The sequence below is a fragment of the Acipenser ruthenus genome, chromosome 25, assembly GCF_902713425.1.
Source record: "Acipenser ruthenus chromosome 25, fAciRut3.2 maternal haplotype, whole genome shotgun sequence".
NCBI classification, from domain to species: Eukaryota; Metazoa; Chordata; class Actinopteri; order Acipenseriformes; family Acipenseridae; genus Acipenser; species Acipenser ruthenus.
In genome coordinates this window covers 10717385-10740617 of record NC_081213.1, presented here as the reverse complement: position 1 = coordinate 10740617, position 23233 = coordinate 10717385, and the positions used below count along the sequence as shown (strand labels likewise).

Below are 23233 nucleotides of genomic sequence, written 5' to 3'. Positions count from 1 at the left end.
CCTTAACTAGGGTATTGATTTCAGTGTTAAGCTGCTTTGTGCAACACCCTTAAACAAACACTTAAGGGGAAACCGAAGGGAAATTTAACTTAAGGTGTTTTTTGCAACTGGCCAAAGGAGCATTCCGTCTTTAAGAACCCCTTCATGGAGAGCTTTAAACACTCAAGGTAGACTGCTGAAAGATTGGCCCCCAAAATAAAAAAGCATTGGGTCCTTTATAGCAGCCCAGATACTGAATTAAGCTCATTTCAAGCTTTTTTAAACTGTCCCCCTTTACAAGAACCCTCAAGAACCCTTTACAATTTTTGCTCTACTGAATGGTACCACAGTTGCAATAAAAGGCAGGCTAATCTGATTGACAAATGAAACATGTTTTCTGTTTATTTATATATAATTTAGGTCACAACAGTTTGGTGTGACAAACTGCTGGTTTAGGACAGAATTCCAAACTGTAAACATTCTTAAAACTTTTCATTTCAAGTCTTTGGATAATCTGGGTACACTGTATGAAACACTAAAAACAATTCAACCAGCCGCTATTGCTGTTACTAAAATGCATCTGTGCCTCATATCAGAGTAGAAATCCGCTGAATGGAAATTACACATGCGTACAAATGGAGGACCATTTTGAAACTACAGTCAGGCTGTAACCTTTGAGCTGCTAAACAAAAATGAAATATTTATGCAAGTGGTTTACTGATAATATATAATATGGTTTAAAAAATTAATTGAAGACAATTATTTTCTTTTGCTTTCATTTGTATTTTGTGCATTTCTGAGTTGTCATGCGCACCCCCATGACTCTTAGAAGTAGCCCCAGGGGTGCACGCCACCCCCGGTTGAAAACCCCTGCTTTAGAGGTTCAAAAACAGCCCAGAAAAGCCCAAAGAACAGCAAACCTATTTAACAAACCAAACCAGTGCGTGCACATACAGAGGAATATGAGTCCTCATATTCACACAGTCACATACTGAGAGTCCTCATATTCACACAGTCACATACAGAGTCCTCATATTCACACAGTCACATACAGAGTCCTCATATTCACACAGTCACATACAGAGTCCTCATAGTCACACAGTCACATACAGAGAGACCTCATATTCACACAGTCACATACAGAGTCCTCATATTCAGTCACATACAGAGTCCTCATAGTCACACAGTCACACACAGAGTCCTCATAATTACACAGTCACATGCAGAGTCCTCATAGTCACACAGTCACATACAGAGTCCTCATATTCACACAGTCACATACAGAGTCCTCATAGTCACACAGTCACATAGAGTCCTCATATTCACACAGTCACATACAGAGTCCTCATATTCACACAGTCACATACTGAGAGTCCTCATATTCACACAGTCTCATACAGAGTCATCATATTCACACAGTCACATACAGAGTCCTCATATTCACACAGTCACATACAGAGTCCTCATAGTCACACAGTCACACACAGTCCTCATATTCACACAGTCACATACAGAGTCCTCATATTCACACAGTCACATACTGAGAGTCCTCATATTCACACAGTCTCATACAGAGTCATCATATTCACACAGTCACATACAGAGTCCTCATAGTCACAGTCACACACAGAGTCCTCATAGTCACACAGTCACATACAGAGTCCTCATAGTCACAGTCACATACAGAGTCCTCATAGTCACACAGTCACACACAGAGTCCTCACAGTCACACAGTCACATACAGAGTCCTCATATTCACACAGTCACATACAGAGTCCTCATATTCACACAGTCACATACAGAGTCCTCATATTCACACAGTCTCATACAGAGTCCTCATATTCACACAGTCACATACAGAGTCCTCATAGTCACAGTCACACACAGTCCTCATAGTCACACAGTCACATACAGAGTCCTCATAGTCACAGTCACATACAGAGTCCTCATAGTCACACAGTCACACACAGAGTCCTCACAGTCACACAGTCACATACAGAGTCCTCATATTCACACAGTCACATACAGAGTCCTCATATTCACACAGTCACATACAGAGTCCTCATAGTCACACAGTCACACACAGAGTCCTCATATTCACACAGTCACATACAGAGTCCTCATATTCACACAGTCACATACAGAGTCCTCATATTCACACAGTCACATACAGAGTCCTCACAGTCACACAGTCACATACAGAGTCCTCATATTCACACAGTCACATACAGAGTCCTCATAGTCACACAGTCACACACAGAGTCCTCATATTCACACAGTCACATACAGAGTCCTCTTGTAAATCTGTATGCCAGTAAAAACAAAATGGTTGGCAACCTTGATTTAACTACACGATAATGTGCAGGTGTTTGTTTATTTAATATATATTTTTGTGTACTATGGGGGACAGTTAGTTGACAGAAAATTGAGCCCCTCCAATCCAAGTATCAGGTTTTTAAATTGGATAACAATCAACATGGTGCTCTTGTCCATATTTGAACTGTTGAATGTTTATTCAGTAAATCGTTAAAGGTGATTATCAAGCTCTGCTATGGGATTTGACGTAGGCTTCAGGTTTTTCCGAATTTATTTTGAAATGTATTTAGCACACTACCTTCAATTGAACTGTTTCTGGCAGATTCGCTCAGTCGTTCAGTTCAGAGCAGTGTGTGAAATTTTCGTTATAATTAATAACCATAATTGACCGTTTCTGATCAAAACCTTGTATAATAGCTTAAAAACGGAAATGATACCTTTTGGAAATTGGTGGAGCGTGAGTTAAGCTAATATATATATATATATATATATATATATATATATATATATATATATATATATTTGTTGTTATTCATATAAGAAGATAGGGGCTCAGAAGTGTATGTTTGCCTTGGGCCCTGTGATGGGTTAATCCGGCCCTGTGTACATGACACAAACTCCACTGCACTGTCTGCATTTCACATTGATTTTCCATGTGGCTAAACAATCACACCACAATGAATCTTTAGTTACAGACAAAATCTTCAGAAAAAAAGCCAAGGTAGTGACTAAAAACATAGTATTGTTTGTTATCATTAAAAACCTGTGTGCTTCACAAAGCATGCTACATATGTCAGCGCTAGCCGGTTCAGTGCTGAAGTCTTCTTCCTGCATGGCTCTGTCACTCTGTGTTACTGTAGCTTTAAATCACCGGTCCAGATTGAGGCAGAGCCCAGTTTCTTTCAGTCCTGGCACTGGCCCCTCTGGCTTCTTCCAAGGATTAAAAATGAAACCTTATCCAAACATTGTTTGTTGAAGACTAAGGCTAGACCTGAAGGTTTTTGGCCAGGACTTTGTGGATATTGTTTACAGAGATGTCCAATGCTTTATCATGCTTTCACTATGCTTTATTACACTGTGATATTAGGGTACCCACAAAGCCCCTCAGATTAACACTGCTGTTCTGCACTGCTGTTCAGTTATAAGACCCCTGGACAATGTCCTGGTTACTTCACACTATTATTTATTGTTCAATACATCTTCAATAGATCTTAAAAAGTGAAACTTAATCCTGGGGCTGACAGATGCAAAGTGATGCAATATTAATGGCTGTATCTTGGGTAAACGTGACCACCACTTGTGTTCTAACCACCCTATCTGTAATGAATCATTCATATAAACCACGAAGCTGCTCAGCCTTTCAAAATGGCATTTCAGAACATTCCAGAACACGTTATTTTGCCTTAAGTGTCATCTTGTGTATGGCGGACAACCAACCAATAGCAAGAATGTCCTTAATTAAGTCATGTACTGTTTTCTTCTAATGAATACATGATTTATAATAAACTTATATGTGCAGTTGACCCTCTCTCTCATGGTATAAGAGCTTGGCTTTGCGGTCCTATTGTCCACCCAAAGTGCTCACGAGAAGACAGGGTCAGCTGTGCATTTAACTGATCACATATCCATACACGGGGCTGCTTCCAGCTTGTGTGCCTGCCTTACAGACTTACTACTGCATATGGAAAAGACGACGCAGTACCGCTATAAACCTGCAGTTACTATAAAAATTTGTTACACCGTGTAACAAATTATAATTATTTTTTTGGTTCCTGGGTAGTAAGTGTTATTTCCTAATTGCTTATGCCTCAAAAGTATAGAAAATGGCTATTATTCCCCACAAACTTTGCTTTTGTGACCAGGACAGTGATATTTTGAAATGTACCTATTTTCCAGAACATTCCAGATAGATTCAGTGCTGAGTAAACCTGGAGTAACTTCTAGAACTTTCTAGAACTTTCCAGTAATATAAATAGTAGTATAAATACAGGGGCCTTAAGCCCACCAGTTCAGTTTAGTTCCAGCTGCCTAAGTGGATACATATCTGCATTTTTCTGAGATGGCATCAAGAGGCTGCAAGCATCCGGCAGACACATTTTGCTATGTCTGCGGCCAATTTATCAAGACAAGAGCGAAAAAGTACTCCGTGGAAGCATCTGCTAAGATGTGTGAGGCCTACAAGGTATATTTCGGCATGCCTGTCTGGGATCAAGACAAACCCTGGGCACCTCATTTCACCTGCGAGCACTGCAAAAAAACTCTGGAAGGTAAGATGGACAATTGTTGCTCGGAATTTTATGTTATAAAATTTGTTAACATTTTTAAAATTGTAAAAGTTTTTAATTTTAAAATGTTTGAAATTGAAAAAATATATCATATATGAAAAATGTTGCGAGAATCTCTTACACATTAGTCATGGGTGAAATAAATGCATTTTTTGTAGGATGGTACAGAGGGGAAAAGAGAGCCATGAAGTTCGCTATCCCAAGAATTTGGCGGGAACCCACTGACCACTCAAGCAACTGCTACTTCTGCATGGTGGACCCTTCCAAACGTCGGACTGGCAAGAATGCACCTGCTATCACGTATCCGGACCTTCCTTCATCCATCGCCCCGGTGCCACTCTGCCATGAGCTCCCCGTACCCACTCTTCCGGAGAGAGAGCAGCCCTCTTTAGAAGAGAGCAGCAAGTCAGAGAGCGAGGAAGACGTTGTAGATCCAGATGACAATTTCAGAGGTGGAGCTGAGGAGAGAAACCCATACTACCCCAACCAAAAAGACCTCAACGACTTGATTAGAGATCTTGGTCTCACCAAGTCCAATGCCGAGCTTTTGACGTCTAGGCTCAAGCAGTGGAACTTGTTGGATGAAAGTGTGCAAGTCGCAGATCAGAGGAAGCGTCACCAACCTTTTTCCAGCTTCTTCACCCGTCAAGATGGGCTCTGCTTCTGCCACAATGTGACCAGTCTGTTCGAGGCAATCGGAATCGCCTGTAACCAGAATGAGTGGCGCCTCTTCATTGACAGCTCATCCAGGAGCCTCAAAGCCGTGCTGCTCCATAATGGTAACAAGTACCCGTCTCTTCCCCTGGCTCACTCGGTGCACCTCAAAGAGGATTACAACAGCATCAAGACCTTGCTGGACGCCTTGAAGTATGATGAGTACGGCTGGGAGGTCATAGGAGACTTCAAAATGGTGGCATTCCTGATGGGTCTCCAAGGTGGTTTTACCAAGTTGGGTCAGCAGGGACACCAAGGCGCACTACCACAGGCGGGACTGGCCACAGCGGACCGAGTTCTCTGTGGGGAGGAACAACGTCAAGTGGACGGAAGGTGCTGATGCCACCACTGCACATCAAATTGGGCCTTATGAAACAATTTGTCAGAGCTCTAGATAAGGAGTCGGCAGCCTTCAAGTACCTTCAAGACTTCTTCCCTAAGCTGTCTGAGGCAAAGGTCAAAGCCGGTGTCTTCGTCAGACCACAGATAAAGAAGATCCTGGAGTGCAATGAATTCCCCAAGAAGCTCACTAGTAAGGAGAAAGCGGCTTGGAACAGCTTTGTCGCAGTGGTTCGGGGCTTCCTGGGCAATCACAAGGCCGAAAACTATGTGGAGCTGGTTGAGACTCTGGTGAAGAACTACGGCACAGTGGGCTGTAGGATGTCCCTCAAAGTCCATATCCTTGATGCTCATCTTGATAAATTCAAGGAGAACATGGGAGCGTACTCGGAGGAGCAAGGCGAGCGCTTCCACCAGGATATAATGGACTTTGAAAGCCACTACCAAGGACAGTATAACGAGAACATGATCGGAGACTACATTTGGGGGCTGATTCGTGAAAGTGATTTACAGTATAATCGTAAATCTCGAAAAACTACTCACTTCTAAATCTTTTGTAGTCATTTTTGTATTACTTTAGTATAAATACATGTTAATTTGGATTCATATGTTGTTTTTTTCTGACTTTATGTAAACGAAAAGACACAAATTCGCCCGTTTTCTCATTGGAAATAGGTAAATTTCAAAATATCACTGTCCTGGTCACAAAAGCAAAGTTTGTGGGGAATAATAGCCATTTTCTATACTTTTGAGGCATAAGCAATGGCTCCATACCTTCAGGAACATTCACAAATTAGAAAACTCTTATAAGAAACGCTGTGTATTAATGAAGGCACTAGCTGAGACGTCTTAAATGCATATTTCCTATAACACTGCTAATGACACTTTCATTGTGGGACTTTTCCTAAATAACATTCCACTGACAAACAACAACCCCAAGCAGCAACTCCATGCCAAGCTTTTACTGGAATAAATCAACAAGCAATTAAATCACACTGAACTGAAGAAACATGTGAGAATATCTGAATCAATGCGGTAGAGAGCAATAACACGACAAAGCACAGGGATAGCGCTGCAGAATACAGGGCCTTGGGGCAGCATGTGAAAACCCTGGCATTACTGAGTAATTACCTTCTCTCACGTGGTAACTGCAGTGTAATTACATGGAAATGCTCTTGCGAATCCTGTTACTGTAGTTACAGTAGTGTAATCACACGTCACACTTCAGTACAGGCCACGTCCAAGTAATTACACACCTATCATTCATATCAGATTTGATCATGGTGACTGTTACCATGTGATTCCATGCCTCTGCACTGCCCCGTAGCAGAAAGTGAGTCAGATTACTTTTATTTGTATTATCAAACCTATTCTTGAGTTGTTTGGTAACTATTTATTTTGTGCCTATTTGCTCATCATGAAAAAATATGCATCCTCATCCTCAGCCCCTATTCACAAAGCTTTAAATACTGTTTTAAGGAATGTTTTTGTACTGTGAATTGTATTGTATTGTATTGTATTGTATTATAAACATTTTTTAGTTTAAATTCTGCTTTTAAAATTGAGAATAAACTTGTAACCCTCTCTAAAAACAACTGAAAAAGGTTTTCCATGGATGGCAAAACAGGTTTTAAAAAAACAGTCCTTATCAAAACATTCCTTAAAACAAACAGGGACAGGGCGCCTCCTTCAGACTACAAATGTCGCAATGAGTGAGGAGAATGAAAGAGATTTTCACAGTGACACTGTCATAAAGAGAAAGGGGAATGAAAGGGGTTTTCACAGTAACACTGTCGCGATGAGAGAGGTGAGAATGAAAGGGGTTTTCACAGTAACACTGTCGCGATGAGAGAGGTGAGAATGAAAGGGGTTTTCACAGTAACACTGTCGCAACGAGAGAGCTGAGAATGAGAGATTTTCATAGTAACACTGTCACAATGAGAGAGGTGAGAATGAAAGGGGTTTTCACAGTAACACTGTCTCAATGAGAGAGGTGAGAATGAAATAGGTTTTCACAGTAACACTGTCACAACGAGAGAGGTGATAATGAAAGGGGTTTTCACAGTAACACTGTCACAATGAGAGAGGTGAGAATGAAAGGGTTTTCACAGTAACACTGTCTCAATAAGAGAGGTGAGAATGAAAGAGGTTTTCACAGTAACACTGTTGCAATGAGAGAGGGGAATTAAATGGGTTTTCACAGTAACACTGTCACAATGAGAGAGGGGAATGAAAGAGGTTTTCATAGTAACACTGTCGCAATGAGAGAGGTGAGAATGAAAGGGGTTTTCACAGTAACACTGTCACAATGCGAGAGGTGAGAACAAAAGGGGTTTTCACAGTAACACTGTCACAATGAGTGAGGGGAATGAAAGGGGTTTTCATAGTAACACTGTCTCAATGAGAGAGGTGAGAACGAAAGGGGTTTTCACAGTAACACTGTCACAATGAGTGGGGAATGAAAGGGGTTTTCACAGTAACACTGTCACAATGAGAGAGGTGAGAATGAAGGGTTTTCACAGTAACACTGTCTCAATGAGAGAGGTGAGAATGAAAGGGGTTTTCACAGGAACACTGTCTCAATGAGAGAGCTGAGAATGAAAGAGATTTTCATAGTAACACTGTCACAATGAGAGAGCTGAGAATGAAAGAGATTTTCATAGTAACACTGTCACAATGAGAGAGGGGAATGAAAGGAGTTTTCATTTGCGCTCTTACCTGTGGAATCAGGGCTCCTCTCCTTGCACTCGGCTCATTCTCCTGAAAGGGGGGACCCGGGGCCTGGGAAAGATAGGAGACACAGGGATTAACATCTATCTCTAGGACAGCCCTAGTGAACTAGTACCTGGGGCTGTGACTCAATACCAGGATTCTAGTTTCAGATGTCACCATACCCTGGTGCCACATATGAACTGGAAGAGGAAAAAGATTAACTTGTGGTCTGCAAAAGCCTAAGAAGTTTACCAATGACACCCTGGGATCCTTCAAGAAGCTGCTTGATGAGACTCTGGGATCAATAAGCTACTAACAACCAAACAAGCAAGATGGGCCGAATGGCATCTTCTCGTTTGTAAATGTTCGTTCTTATGTTCTTATAGTGAAAGCATGGTAAAGCATAGGAAGCTGTGTGGTCCGGTGGTTAAAGAAAAAGGCTTGTAACCAGAAGGTCCCTGGTTAAAATCCCAGCTCACTCACTTACTCACTGTATGACCTTGAGCAAGTCACTAAACCTCCTTGTGCTCCATCTTTCGGGTGAGACGTTGTTGTAAAGTCGAGTCCATACCCGAGCAAGCTGTTGAGCAACTGGTTGCTTACAGTGGAGACAAGCAATCTGCTGAGCGATCTGTAGTGACGTTTTTTAACATGTGCACGATCGCTCATTGGTTGTTACAATCTCCTGACTCTCTACTTTCCTGTGATAAAGAGAAGGTACATTTAAAAAGATGTCAACTATTTAAAAAGATGTCAACTATTTAAAAAGATAACAACTGCGTCCTCAGCCAAGGTCTTGTCCAGCATTCAAGCCATCATTTACTAAAGATAATAACAGATGAAGGAAAGACCGACAGCACCAGCAGCAGAAAAAAACAAAGATACACACGCTTTAAACGCATGAAACGTGTTGCTCAACTAGTTGCTCAGGTTTGGACAAAGCGGTTGCAGGAGATTAAGTTGCGCAGTTTCGAGAGCGATTTGGTTACGCAGCTGATTGCTCAGGTGTGGACCCGGTTTAAGTGACTCTGCAGCTGATGCACAGTTCACACACCCTAGTCTTTGTATCATCTTGGAGAGAGGCGTCTGCTAAATAAATAAATAATAATAGGGAAGCATTGTAAATCCCAGAGAGGTATGGTAAAGCATATTAAAAATCATTCCAAACCATGGTAATGGAAAATGCATTGTATAACCATGGAAATACATTGTATAACCATGGAAATGCATGGGGGGGGGGTGACTGCAAACATTCTGTGCAAATCCTCTCTCAATACAAGCAGACTGATGGGGGGCAAGGCTGTGACCTGAGCAGACAGACTGCACCCCAGACCTCCAGAGAGACCACTGAACAAACCTGCTGCCTGCTATGGGACATTCCTACCTGATCTTATAGACAGGCACCCCAATACAAAAATCCACATTCCACAAGTGTTTCGTTACACAAATAGAACTTGATTTTTTAACTAACATTGGGATTGGTAAATCTGGCCTCCATATCTTTCCATCATTGCAGAGGTTAAAGAATACAGAATCCCGTTATCCTTCAGCAGCTCAGAGCAGCTGCACCGGGATGTATTTATTTATTTGAAGCATGTCTGACAGACACCACCAGAGTAACCCACACATCTCGTCCACAGCAGGTCTCTGTGCTGCTCTATTCAAATAGGATCTTTTAAAATACCAAGTTCAGTTTACACAGGCTGAAAACACACACCACCGCTATTCAAATTGAGTCAGATCAGTTTTAGCCAGGAATACCGTTGGTTAACCACGAACAGATGCTAGGTGGAATATGTGCTACAATCACTCATGAAGCAAAGCTGACTATTTCATGAAGCAAAACTGACTATTACAGTACCACTCAAACACAGACTGAAGTATCCATGCCTACCCCACTCAGTGTTGAACCTTGCAATACAGTACCACTCAGACACACACTGCAGTATCCATGCCTACCCCAGCACAGCTTGCAGGAGCTCTACTAGGAGTGTATCAATGAAATACCCACAGTGCACAGGGCTGGGTTCTCCGAAGATGGAAATGGTTAGAATATTTGTACTAATTATTGCGGTTTAAGGTATCGGTAATGGATTTCATGAGGGGATGTGAAGCCTTTAGTAGACTGGCTAGCATACAGCTGTGCCTCTGAGAATCTGGCTTTTATTGACAGTGGGATATTCTGGGCGAGACCTCGGTTTTTAAGAACGATGGTCTGCATCCAAATAGCTTGGGATCGTTTAGATTGGTAGAAAACATTGAGAATTACTCTATGTAACACAATTTTTGTTCCTGGGTAGTAAGTGTTATTTCCTAATTGCGTGTGATTACACTACTGTAACTACAGTAACAGGATTCGCAAGAGCATTTCCATGTAATTACACTGCAGTTACCACGTGAGAGAAGGTAATTACTCAGTAATGCCAGTGTTTTCACATGCTGCCCCAAGGCCCTGTATTCTGCAGCGCTATCCCTGTGCTTTGTCGTGTTATTGCTCTCTACCGCATTGATTCAGATATTCTCACATGTTTCTTCAGTTCAGTGTGATTTAATTGCTTGTTGATTTATTCCAGTAAAAGCTTGGCATGGAGTTGCTGCTTGGGGTTGTTGTTTGTCAGTGGAATGTTATTTAGGAAAAGTCCCACAATGAAAGTGTCATTAGCAGTGTTATAGGAAATATGCATTTAAGACGTCTCAGCTAGTGCCTTCATTAATACACAGCGTTTCTTATAAGAGTTTTCTGATTTGTGAATGTTCCTGAAGGTATGGAGCCATTGCTTATGCCTCAAAAGTATAGAAAATGGCTATTATTCCCCACAAACTTTGCTTTTGTGACCAGGACAGTGATATTTTGAAATTTACCTATTTCCAATGAGAAAACGGGCGAATTTGTGTCTTTTCGTTTACATAAAGTCAGAAAAAAACAACATATGAATCCAAATTAACATGTATTTATACTAAAGTAATACAAACATGACTACAAAAGATTTAGAAGTGAGTAGTTTTTCGAGATTTACGATTATACTGTAAATCACTTTCACGAATCAGCCCCCAAATGTAGTCTCCGATCATGTTCTCGTTATACTGTCCTTGGTAGTGGCTTTCAAAGTCCAGTATATCCTGGTGGAAGCGCTCGCCTTGCTCCTCCGAGTACGCTCCCATGTTCTCCTTGAATTTATCAAGATGAGCGTCAAGGATATGGACTTTGAGGGACATCCTACAGCCCACTGTGCCGTAGTTCTTCACCAGAGTCTCAACCAGCTCCACATAGTTTTCGGCCTTGTGATTGCCCAGGAAGCCCCGAACCACTGCGACAAAGCTGTTCTAAGCCGCTTTCTCCTTACTAGTGAGCTTCTTGGGGAATTCATTGCACTCCAGGATCTTCTTTATCTGTGGTCCGATGAAGACACCGGCTTTGACCTTTGCCTCAGACAGCTTAGGGAAGAAGTCTTGAAGGTACTTGAAGGCTGCCGACTCCTTATCTAGAGCTCTGACAAATTGTTTCATAAGGCCCAATTTGATGTGCAGTGGTGGCATCAGCACCTTCCGGGGGTCCACCAGTGGCTCCCACTTTACGTTGTTCCTCCCCACAGAGAACTCGGTCCGCTGTGGCTAGTCCCACCTGTGGTAGTGCGCCTTGGTGTCCACTGTCCCAAAGGCAAAGATAGCAGGGAAACTTGGTAAAACCACCTTGGAGACCCATTAGGAATGCCACCATTTTGAAGTCTCCTATGACCTCCCAGCCGTACTCCTCATACTTCAAGGCGTCCAGCAAGGTCTTGATGCAGTTGTAATCCTCTTTGAGGTGCACCGAGTGAGCCAGGGGAAGAGACGGGTACTTGTTACCATTATGGAGCAGCACAGCTTTGAGGCTCCTGGATGAGCTGTCAATGAAGAGGCGCCACTCATTCTGGTTACAGGCGATTCCGATTGCCTCGAACAGACTGGTCACATTGTGGCAGAAGCAGAGCCCATCTTGACGGGTGAAGAAGCTGGAAAAAGGTTGGTGACGCTTCCTCTGATCTGCGACTTGCACACTTTCATCCAACAAGTTCCACTGCTTGAGCCTAGATGTCAAAAGCTCGGCATTGGACTTGGTGAGACCAAGATCTCTAATCAAGTCGTTCAGGTCTTTTTGGTTGGGGTAGTATGGGTTTCTCTCCTCAGCTCCACCTCTGAAATTGTCATCTGGATCTACAACGTCTTCCTCGCTCTCTGACTTGCTGCTCTCTTCTAAAGACGGCTGCTCTCTCTCCGGAGGAGTGGGTACGGGGAGCTCATGGCAGAGTGGCACCGGGGCGATGGATGAAGGAAGGTCCGGATACGTGATAGCAGGTGCATTCTTGCCAGTCCGACGTTTGGAAGGGTCCACCATGCAGAAGTAGCAGTTGCTTGAGTGGTCAGTGGGTTCCCGCCAAATTCTTGGGATAGCGAACTTCATGGCTCTCTTTTCCCCTCTGTACCATCCTACAAAAATGCATTTATTTCACCCATGACTAATGTGTAAGAGATTCTCGCAACATTTTTCATATATGATATATTTTTTCAATAACATTGAAAATTGTAAAACATTTTAAAATTAAAAACTTTTACAATTTTAAAAATGTTAACACATTTTATAACATAAAATTCCGAGCAACAACCTTCCAGAGTTTTTTTGCAGTGCTCGCAGGTGAAATGAGGTGCCCAGGGTTTGTCTTGATCCCAGACAGGCATGCCGAAATATGCCTTGTAGGCCTCACACATCTTAGCAGATGCTTCCACGGAGTACTTTTTGCTCTTGTCTTGATAAATTGGCCGCAGACATAGCAAAATGCGTCTGCCGGATGCTTGCAGCCTCTTGATGCCATCTCAGAAAAATGCAGATATGTATCCACTTAGGCAGCTGGAACTAAACTGAACTGGTGGGCTTAAGGCCCCTATATTTATACTACTATTTATATTACTGGAAAGTTCTAGAAAGTTCTAGAAGTTACTCCAAGTTTACTCAGCACTGAATCTATCTGGAATGTTCTGGAAAATAGGTAAATTTCAAAATATCACTGTCCTGGTCACAAAAGCAAAGTTTGTGGGGAATAATAGCCATTTTCTATACTTTTGAGGCATAAGCAATTAGGAAATAACACTTACTACCCAGGAACAAAAAAAAAAAAATTGTTACACGGTGTAGACTCCACAACTGAAACATTTAATCTGCCCAATTGAAGTAGTGTCAGTTCCCTACTATCAACCAACAGCTTCCCCTCCGGGCTCTGGTACTTAAAATGTAGTTAAAGTTATGACTTCATCACACTGTCAACTTACCATGCCCTGCACCAACCATGCTGCGTCTTGGCTTACTTAATATAAGATCTTTGGCAAGCAAGTCAGTTTTAATTAACGATTTTATTCTTGAAACGAATTTAGACATTTTTGCTATAGTTGAGACGTGGTTGAAGAGAGATGAAAATGCATCCCTGGTAGAGGCCTGTCCTTCAGGTGTTTCCTTCTATCTGAAAGCTCGTCTTAAGGGACGAGGTGGTGGTTTGCCACCATTTTTGATAATGAGTTTAATTTTTGCAATGAAAAAACAGAGGTTTATACATCATTTGAAATCCTATCTTGTATGTTTCATGGCAAACTCCTATTATGGCTGCTGTTACTTATCGTCCCCCTAGAGCCAGCTCTTCTTTTCTATCTGAATTCAGTGAGGTTTTATCAACAATTATTGTTAAACATCATAGTATCTTACTTTCAGGTGATTTTAATGTACATGTTGATGTCGATAGAGATCCTCTTGGTAGAGAGTTTCTGGCATTGCTTGAGTCCTTGTGTTTTATTCAGCATGTTACTGGTCCTACTCATGGCCATACATTAGATTTGGTTATCTCTAGTGGTCTAATTATTCAGAATCTGTCCATCAATAATCTAATGATTTCAGATCACTAAATGGTTGACAGAGAAGCTCCCAGTACCTCCAGATTATCAGTATAAATACCAGGGATAGAGACGACACAGACAGAGAAGCTCCCAATACCTCCAGATCATCAGTATAAATACCAGGGATAGAGGCGACACAGACAGAGAAGCTCCCAATACCTCCAGATCATCAGTATAAATACCAGGGATAGAGACGACACAGACAGAGAAGCTCCCAATACCTCCAGATCATCAGTATAAATACCAGGGATAGAGACGACACACACAGAGAAGCTCCCAATACCTCCAGATCATCAGTATAAATACCAGGGATAGAGGCGACACAGACAGAGAAGCTCCCAATACCTCCAGATCATCAGGACCATCACTGAAGCATCCAGAGGTGGAGATAATCTGATTAATACTAGTGGCACGTATTGTATCTAAACAACAACTTTCAATGTAGAATGTAATGTGGGTATTTGGAACTAATAAATGGTAAACATTGTCAAAATTTTAAACATGGTCTGGTCTCATTCTTATAGAGTAACAAAGTAGTTCATTCCATGTTTATCAATCAATCTTTATCAATCTTTATTTTACATAGTGCCTTTCATAGTGGACCACCATCACAATGCGCTTTACAAGATAATGAGGAACAATGCATATTAAATACAGTGAAATACAGGGCATGGTACATTAAAAAAAATGCAAATACATTAAATACAGGCATATTACATTAAATATAGGGCTAGGATGTGAATTCTAAACATTGTGGATGCACGTGTCATACAGAATCATACGAATAAGATGGAGTGAAAAACCTTCATTTTTAAACCTTACAAGAGCACCAGGCCAACGGCATGTTGTATCTGTGCTGGCACTGGAAGGGTTAATGCACAGGGCCTCTGTAGGTATTTACAATGTGAGTGTACCATGCAGAGGGCTTGTTGTGTCTGTGCTGGCACTGGAAGGGTTAATGCATGGTTCCTCAGTAGATCAGTGTGTATTTACAATGTGAGTACGGTGCCTTTTGGTGATTGCTGTGTGTGTGTCTGTGTCGCTCCCGCTCTTCTCTCTTCATTCACTCACAGACAATAAGAGCCCTTTGTCTGCGCCTCACCCTGAGCACTGTCATTCAAACGGTGTGAGATATCGCTTCCCCAGATCATACCGCTCCCGCAATGGGCGGTCTCCTGGGCTTTCACCATCACTCCCAACACACAGCCGCTGTACCCCTGCATATAGCTTCCCCAGATCACACAGCCGCTGTACCCCTGCATATAGCTTCCCCAGATCACACAGCCGCTGTACCCCTGCATATCGCTTCCCCAGATCACACAGCCGCTGTACCCCTGCATATCGCTTCCCCAGATCACACAGCCGCTGTACCCCTGCCTCCCAGGCCCCCCTCTCTCTCTCTATACCATCCCCATTGAACTTTCTCTCCACTTTCACTCCTCTCTTTTTCTTTTCCTTCTCTCCACTTTCACTCCATTCTTTTTCTTTTCCTTCTCTTTCACTTCTTTTTCTTTTCCTTCTCTTTCACTCCTCTCTTTCTTTTCCTTCTCCCCTCTTTCACTTCTCTCTTTTTCTTTTCCTTCTCTCCTCTTTCTCTGTCTGTCCTGAAAACGCTGGCTAGCTTCTCTCCGCTATCTCAGTGAATCTGAGAGTCCACCCCTCTATTCCCATGAACCACGTCAGTCAATCCCAGAGCACTGTGCCATTGCAATCTGTGTGCAAAACGGAAACCTGACAGCTACACAACTCACAAGATGAATTTCATTAGGACACAAGGGGATTTCCTTTCTGTCTTTCTTTCTATTTCAAGGTTTTCAGTATAAAGTAAAACTTAACCAAGAGGATTTTTTAATGGCCATGAAAACATGTCCGGCACACGGCCTGAACTCTCTAAGAACACTAAAACAGAGACTCTTTCAACATGAAGGAGGCCCCTGTTATCGAGCTGACATGCTAACACAGCAGCTCAAGAAAACCCTCATGTCAGATAATCAATATGCACACAACGTGCTGTGAAAGACAGAAGCTCATTTCCACCAGCTCAGGGCCAGTAAGCCCACTTGTTATCAGTCTCACCTTCAGACCTTCCCATCAGACTCAACAATGAGCTCACTTGCACAGGCGCATCACAACGCTGCTGTCAGCTGGGAAGCTCGCACAGGTGTAGGTGAGACTAACAACTAGTCTCACTCTCTTACCTCAGTCTCACACTGAAGTGCAAGCTTAGGTCAAGATTAAAAACGTCCCAAGGCAAACTTGTATAAGGGTTTCATAAAACAAGTTACAGTAACTTTGCATTTCAGATGCATTGTTCACGTTTCATTCATTGTTCATTTATCAGCAAATAGTTCAAAGGAATTTCATTAATAAAGTAAACATGATTAACATTCATGAATATGAATGCTAGCTATTGTTAGATGAAATGCTAACACTAGTCAATTGCCTGGTTACCATTCTTACTATTCTTATGACTCTAATAGAAATGCTTACCATGGTATTTTAGCACTGTGAGGTTGCAGTTTCCCCCATGCTTTTCCAGTGGTTATAATGTGTACTTACCAAAGTCTTCCAGGGTTTGCCTGTATTTTTGGCCTGGGTTTTTAATATGCTTTACTATTCACATCTGGACTTTACAGTGCTTACCTATGCTTAACCATGCTTTTATTATACTTTATCACACTTTGCTATGCTTTACTATGGAAAACTTTTATAAGAGTTGAAAAATACCTTTTAAAGAACAGTTTAAAACATTTGACGACATGTAGAGGCAAGGTTCTGCATACAGAGGCACAGTTTAGGGAAAAGAGTAGCCTGGGTTCATTTAGACAAGAAAATGTCAGCAATCAGGTAAACAAAGAACGAAAGCAAGAATGAAAGAAAGCAAGAATGAAAGAAAGCAAGCCTGACGTAGCACGGAAAATAAAAAGAAAAAAGGAAGTGCTATAATTAGAAACGGCTGCCGCCCCCTCATTCACGAGCTGTGGCCCACGCATTTCACTGCGAGTGGGCTGGGAGCTAAACATAGCCTCACCACGCAAGCCGTGACACAGAGAAGAACCAGGATGTGGCTGTCGGGAGGAAGTCAACAATGGGAGGACAAAGAGAGTCAGAGAAACAAACTCTCCCTCCCGCCTCTGAATTTACACTGCTGCAAGACCGCACTTCATTCCAGCATTCGCTAATACCAACAGAAAAACAAACTCTCCCTCCCGCCTCTGAATTTACACTGCTGCAAGACCGCACTTCATTCCAGCATTCGCTAATACCAACAGAAAAACAAACTCTCCCTCCCGCCTCTGAATTTACACTGCTGCAAGACCGCACTTCATTCCAGCATTCGCTAATACCAACAGAAAAACAAACTCTCCCTCCCGCCTCTGAATTTACACTGCTGCAAGACCGCACTTCATTCCAGCATTCGCTAATACCAACAGAAAAACAAACTCTCCCTCCCGCCTCTGAATTTACACTGCTGCAAGATCGCACTTCATTCCAACATTATTTATTTATTTCATATTATATTTACGTTTTTTTCAGTACAGTACAGTGGGTCTCTTACAAAGATTCAAAACTGGTCAATTTTCGTTGTGTAAAAGTCATTTGAACTGACTAGCTGTCTAAGGTTGTACAACAAGCATGAAGTAAAAATACTGAAAAACAAAGTTCCAGAGGAGTGTGGGTGATTGTGATCGCACGCTAGAGGAACAGTGTCAGTGTTACAGGATATGAATCAGCCACACAAACTAAACTGAGGAATCAAGTGAACCCACTCCTGACTTCCACCTGCTCTTCTCTCTACAAACAGCAGGCACTGGATTCTATTACAGACCAGGCTCATACAGCAGGTCTATACCAGCCGTACACACTGCACTGGATTCTATTACAGTGCAGCTGGCAGACCAGGCTCATACAGCAGGTCTATACCAGCAGTACACACTGCACTGGATTCTTTGGATACAGTGTTGATGTGTTTCAATAAGCCCTCTTGTGGGCTCTGTGTGTTCATCCAGTTTGGATACAGTGTTGATGTGATTCAATAAGCCCTCTTGTGGGCTCTGTGTGTTCATCCAGTTTGGATACAGTGTTGATGTGATTCAATAAGCCCTCTTGTGGGCTCTGTGTGTTCATCCAGTTTGGATACAGTGTTGATGTGATTCAATAAGCCCTCTTGTGAGTGTTATGTGTTCATCCAGTTTGGATACAGTGTTGATGTGATTCAATAAGTCCTCTTGTGGGTGTTGTGTGTTCATCCAGTTTGGATACAGTGTTGATGTGATTCAAGCGCTCACACTTTTCTATTCACTGTGGAGCATTTCACCCACCAGGCATTTTATTAGGCTGCCAACAAACAGATTGATTATTTGCCCTGATATGTTTAATTTCTCAAGCACTGTTTTGCTATGATAAGCATGCTCCAAAGTGCCTTTTTCAATGTAGAAGTCAGATGGCTGGGGTAAGGTTCTTTTTATCATAAAGGAAAGCTATCTAGAGAAAGCCAGGTACCATGCACGGTGTGAATGTGTAATGAAAATGGAGGGAAGCCCCAATGCCTTGTATCTCCGAGGCATGGCCGTGCCAATGGAATATAACCTGAACCACACGTTTCACTCTGACTGGCAAGATACCAAAATAATAATCCTTTTTAAATGCAGATGTTTTTATTTGTCGGTATTCACCCCCTACTCTTCCATTAACATGCTGCATACACTGTAGCAGTTATTTAGTTCTGCATTGTGTAGCCGACTGAAATAAATGCAAAGCGTGCCAAAAGCTTTTTACAGTTTTGTGGTTTTTGAAGCCTTCTGTTCACTTCAAAGAAAGTTGCCCATCCCAAATCGTTACGTGCTGTTACTGAACTTTTGCTCCGTTGGAAGATGTTTGTACTTCTTCACTGAGAATTAGTATTTCCTGAAACCAGACTGTTGACTTTCTTGGATTATTTTGGGGATAACAACGCTGATGTATTTACAGACACTGATACCATAGCCAATCTATGAGAGTAGCAAGCATACAGAGCCATGGCTGGAGTCAAAGCTTTCTGATTAATGATGTTTATTTAGCTTCTCTGTCGCTGTGCCTGGCTGGACAGTTGTGTAGAAGGGATTGAAATGCGTATTTGAGTGTAGGGAAATTATATTAAAGCTATTATGAATAATAATATACTGAATATGTTTCAGTTTAAAGCTATTCACCGAGACATATGGTAACTAATGCTGTTTAACCACACAATACACAGCAGTAACTCAGAGGGGGCGCCACCTCAATCGCTGCCTAGCGCTGGTCCTGAAAACACGCCAGAATGAATATCCCTTCCTGTAACTACTACAGCTGCTGCTGCTGCTGCTTGCTGCTTCTGTTCTCTGCTTCTTTTTAAATGCTTACCACAGTAAATTTACACAGTACTTTATAGCACTGTGACTGCAGACCAGTCTGTGACAGGGAAGCCAGTCTGCTCTGTGCAGCACTGTGACTGCAGACCAGTCTGTGACAGGGAAGCCAGTCTGCTCTGTGCAGCACTGTGACTGCAGACCAGTCTGTGACAGGGAAGCCAGTCTGCTCTGTGCAGCACTGTGACTGCAGACCAGTCTGTGACAGGGAAGCCAGTCTGCTCTGTGCAGCGCTGTGACTGCAGACCAGTCTGTGACAGGGAAGCCAGTCTGCTCTGTGCAGCCCTGTGACTGCAGACCAGTCTGTGACAGGGAAGCCAGTCTGCTCTGTGCAGCACTGTGACTGCAGACCAGTCTGTGACAGGGAAGCCAGTCTGCTCTGTGCAGCACTGTGACTGCCGACCAGTCTGTGACAGGGAAGCCAGTCTGCTCTGTGCAGCACTGTGACTGTGTCTGTTGACTATGTTAATGTTAAAAGGAAACTGAAAGAGGAAGTCAGTTGTTTGCATGACAGCAGTGGTAATTTAGTGACTAAAGACAACCAAATCACAGATGCACTTAATCAATACTTTATACAAGTATTTACAAAGGAGGATTTATACAATATAACAAAGTTAACAGAATGTACACAAACATCATTACCAGCGTTGCAGCCTGCAGTACTTATAATAAGCAAACTACCTATAAGTTTAACATCAATCATTTGTAAAATCATGGAAACTATAATAAGGACCAAAATGGAGGAATATTTATATAGTAACAACATAGGAGACAGCTAGCATGGCTTTAGGAAGGGTGTTTAACTAATTTACTAGATTTCTTACAGGAGGTGACTACTAGAGTGGACAAGGACAGGGCGTATGACATCATCTACTTAGATTTTCAAAAGGCATTTGACAAAGTACCGCAGGAAAGACTATATCTAAAGATTAAATCAGTGAGTATACATGGTAAAGTAGCAGCATGGATTCATAACTGCTTACAAGATAATTAGAGGCCAGGCATCAAACTGGAGTAACGGAACAAGTGGGGCACCACAGGGATCAATATTGGGACCACTGTTATTCCTAATCTATAGAAATGACTTGGACCAAGACATAATCAATAAACTATGCAAATTTGCAGATGACTGGGAGGGGTAGCCAACTCCCAATCAGCAACTTTAATAATACAAAGAGACTAATGGCAGATTAAATTTAATGTGAATAAATGCAAAGTCTAGTACATAGGGGGCAAAAACATTATAGGCAAGTACAGCATGAATAATAAAGAAATAGAGGAGGCTGTGTATGAAAAGGACTTGGGGGTAGCAGTGGATGAATCTCTTAAGCCAACACAGTGCGGAAAAGCTATAAAAAAGGCCAATAGAATGTTAGGTTATATATTCAAGACAGTTGAATTCAAATCTAGAGAAGTTATATTAAAATGCTATAATGCACTGGTACGACCACACCTAGAATACTGTGTACAGCTCTGGTCCCCATATCATAACAAAGACACTGAGGCACTGGAGAGAGTACAGAGGAGAGCAACACGATTAATTCCAGGATTGAAGGACATGTCATGTGAAGATAGACTGAAAGAGATTAATCTGAAAAGCCTAGAAAGAAGGCGTCAGAGGCGACTTAATAGAGGTATTTCAAATTGTCAAGAGGTTTAACAAAGTAAGTGCTAAGAATTATTTTTCACAGGTCACAGAGAACAGGACCCTCTCTGTGACCACAATAAGACCTTTAGCTAGCTGCCTGGAGGAAGGGCGGTCCGTCTAGCCACGGATTCCCAGAGGTTTCATTTCCTCTACTAACCTGGTTCGGGTTGTTTTGTTTTTCCTCTCCTGAGTGCTAACGGACCATGAGCATAGGTGGGCCAAAAGGCCTTTTCTTGTTCTTAAGAAACAAATACAAACTACAAAAAATAAAAAGCGGAGAGGATCCTGGGTTTAGTTTCTGGCTCACAGCACAGCACAGCACAGCACAGCATAGCACAGCACAGCACAGCACAGCACAGCTGGAACACTGTGTACAAGTCTCAGCTCATTTGCATCTTGTTACAGTACAGCGCACGAGAGCCGGGGACATGGGTGTGACTGTGTTTACATGAATAAACAGGCAGAGGCCGCTTCTTCACAATGCAGCAGTTGGCTGGAATAAAACCTCTGGCATGTGTCATTCACACAGGATGCTGCTACCAGCTGAACAGCACTGATGGAAAGTGATCAGTGAACATTGTATTATGGGTCTAACACAGTAAATTCAGCTCATAGTAAAACACGATGCATTCAGTTGCAGATAAAAGAAAAGACGATGCATTCAGGATTTCAGTTTCACTTTTAACATGCTGTCACTTTAACCAGGTTAAATAAAAGAAAACAAGAAAGCAAGGGATTCATATAATTACTGTACCGTTAACAAGATTTTTTCGCGGCCCTCCAAAGCCAGTCTGTGTTTGCTTTCTTGTTGTTCCTGTCTTGGGTTAACAGCACGGATTGCTTTGGCATAGACTGAGGAAGCAGGAGAAGAGCTGTTTTTGGAATGCTGTTTTGTAAATTGCCAAATACTGTATCACAGTGCTGATTTGCTTTGTATAGTATACGTCCAGTACCACACTGTGGTGATTTAGACACACTGCTGTATCTGACATTGTTCACTTATAATCTCCCGATGTAAATAAAGCAACTGCAATGTAGTACAACGACTCCCTCTGAGGAAGGACATTTCTACATATCCGATGGACTCCTGGAACCAATTAAATGGGATTTGACAGGTTCTACTGTAACTATCAATCCAACTGTCATTCAGGCTTTTTTGTTTCTTTCTATATTTTTGTATTCCGATTTCACAATCAGTTATTTATAGGAGGTCTTTTTCCCATCAGTAATCATACAATACAAAACCTGCCTTTCCCCTTTGTATAACTAGCAGGGGGAGGCTGGGGACTGAGAGGAGGCAGAAAAGGAGGATGAAACACAGAAAGATAAGGAGGGAAAAGAGGGTGAGAGAAAGACAGGTAGGAAGAAAGGCAGAAAAGGGAGGCAGGGAGAGAACAGGAGGGAGAGAGGTGCAGGGATAGAGGAGGCAGGGAGAGAGTGAGGGAGAGACGTGCAGGGAGAGAAAGGGAGGCAGGGAGAGAACAGGAGGGAGAGGTGCAGGGATAGAGGAGGCAGGAAGAGAAAGGGAAGGAGAGAAAGGGAGGGAGAGAGGTGCAGGGAGAGGGAGACTGGGAGAGAATGGGAGGGAGAGAGGTACAGGGAGAGAGGGAGTCAGGGAGAACGGTGCAGGGAGAGAGGTGCAGGGAGAGAGGGAGGCAGGGAGAACTGTGCAAGGAGAGAGGTGCAGGGAGAGAGGGAGGCAGGGACAGAAAGGGAGGGGAGTGTCCCAGCTCATCTCAGGTGGCGAGTGCTGACCAATAATGACACAATTAAGCGTGACTGCATTTCCTGTTTTTGCTAGTTTTCTGACAAAGAATTAAAAAGAGAAAAAAAAAAGGTTTTCAAGGGAAAAACGGTGTAAGTGAAAGAAGGGTTGAGAGTGTGCCGCTTCCCTCTGAGGGGTGTGTGAGTCATGGGCTCATAGAGAGGCCCAT

At 42.5% G+C, this 23233-nt stretch overlaps 1 protein-coding gene across 2 annotated transcripts in view; it reads right to left on the bottom strand.

Annotated features, from left to right (window-relative positions):
- The window catches only part of LOC117962752 (transcription factor HIVEP3-like), a 148613-nt gene that overhangs the window by 63532 nt on the left and 61848 nt on the right, over window positions 1–23233 (bottom strand). Inside the window, exons 2-3 of one of the 2 annotated variants that reach the window (XM_058999467.1) lie at window positions 22054–22151; window positions 8352–8414 (exon numbers count right to left, since the gene is read on the bottom strand). The gene's annotated coding sequence lies outside the window, so the exon portion shown is untranslated. The remainder of the gene's footprint in view (window positions 1–8351; window positions 8415–22053; window positions 22152–23233) is intronic. The other variant, XM_058999466.1, reaches the window with a different exon arrangement.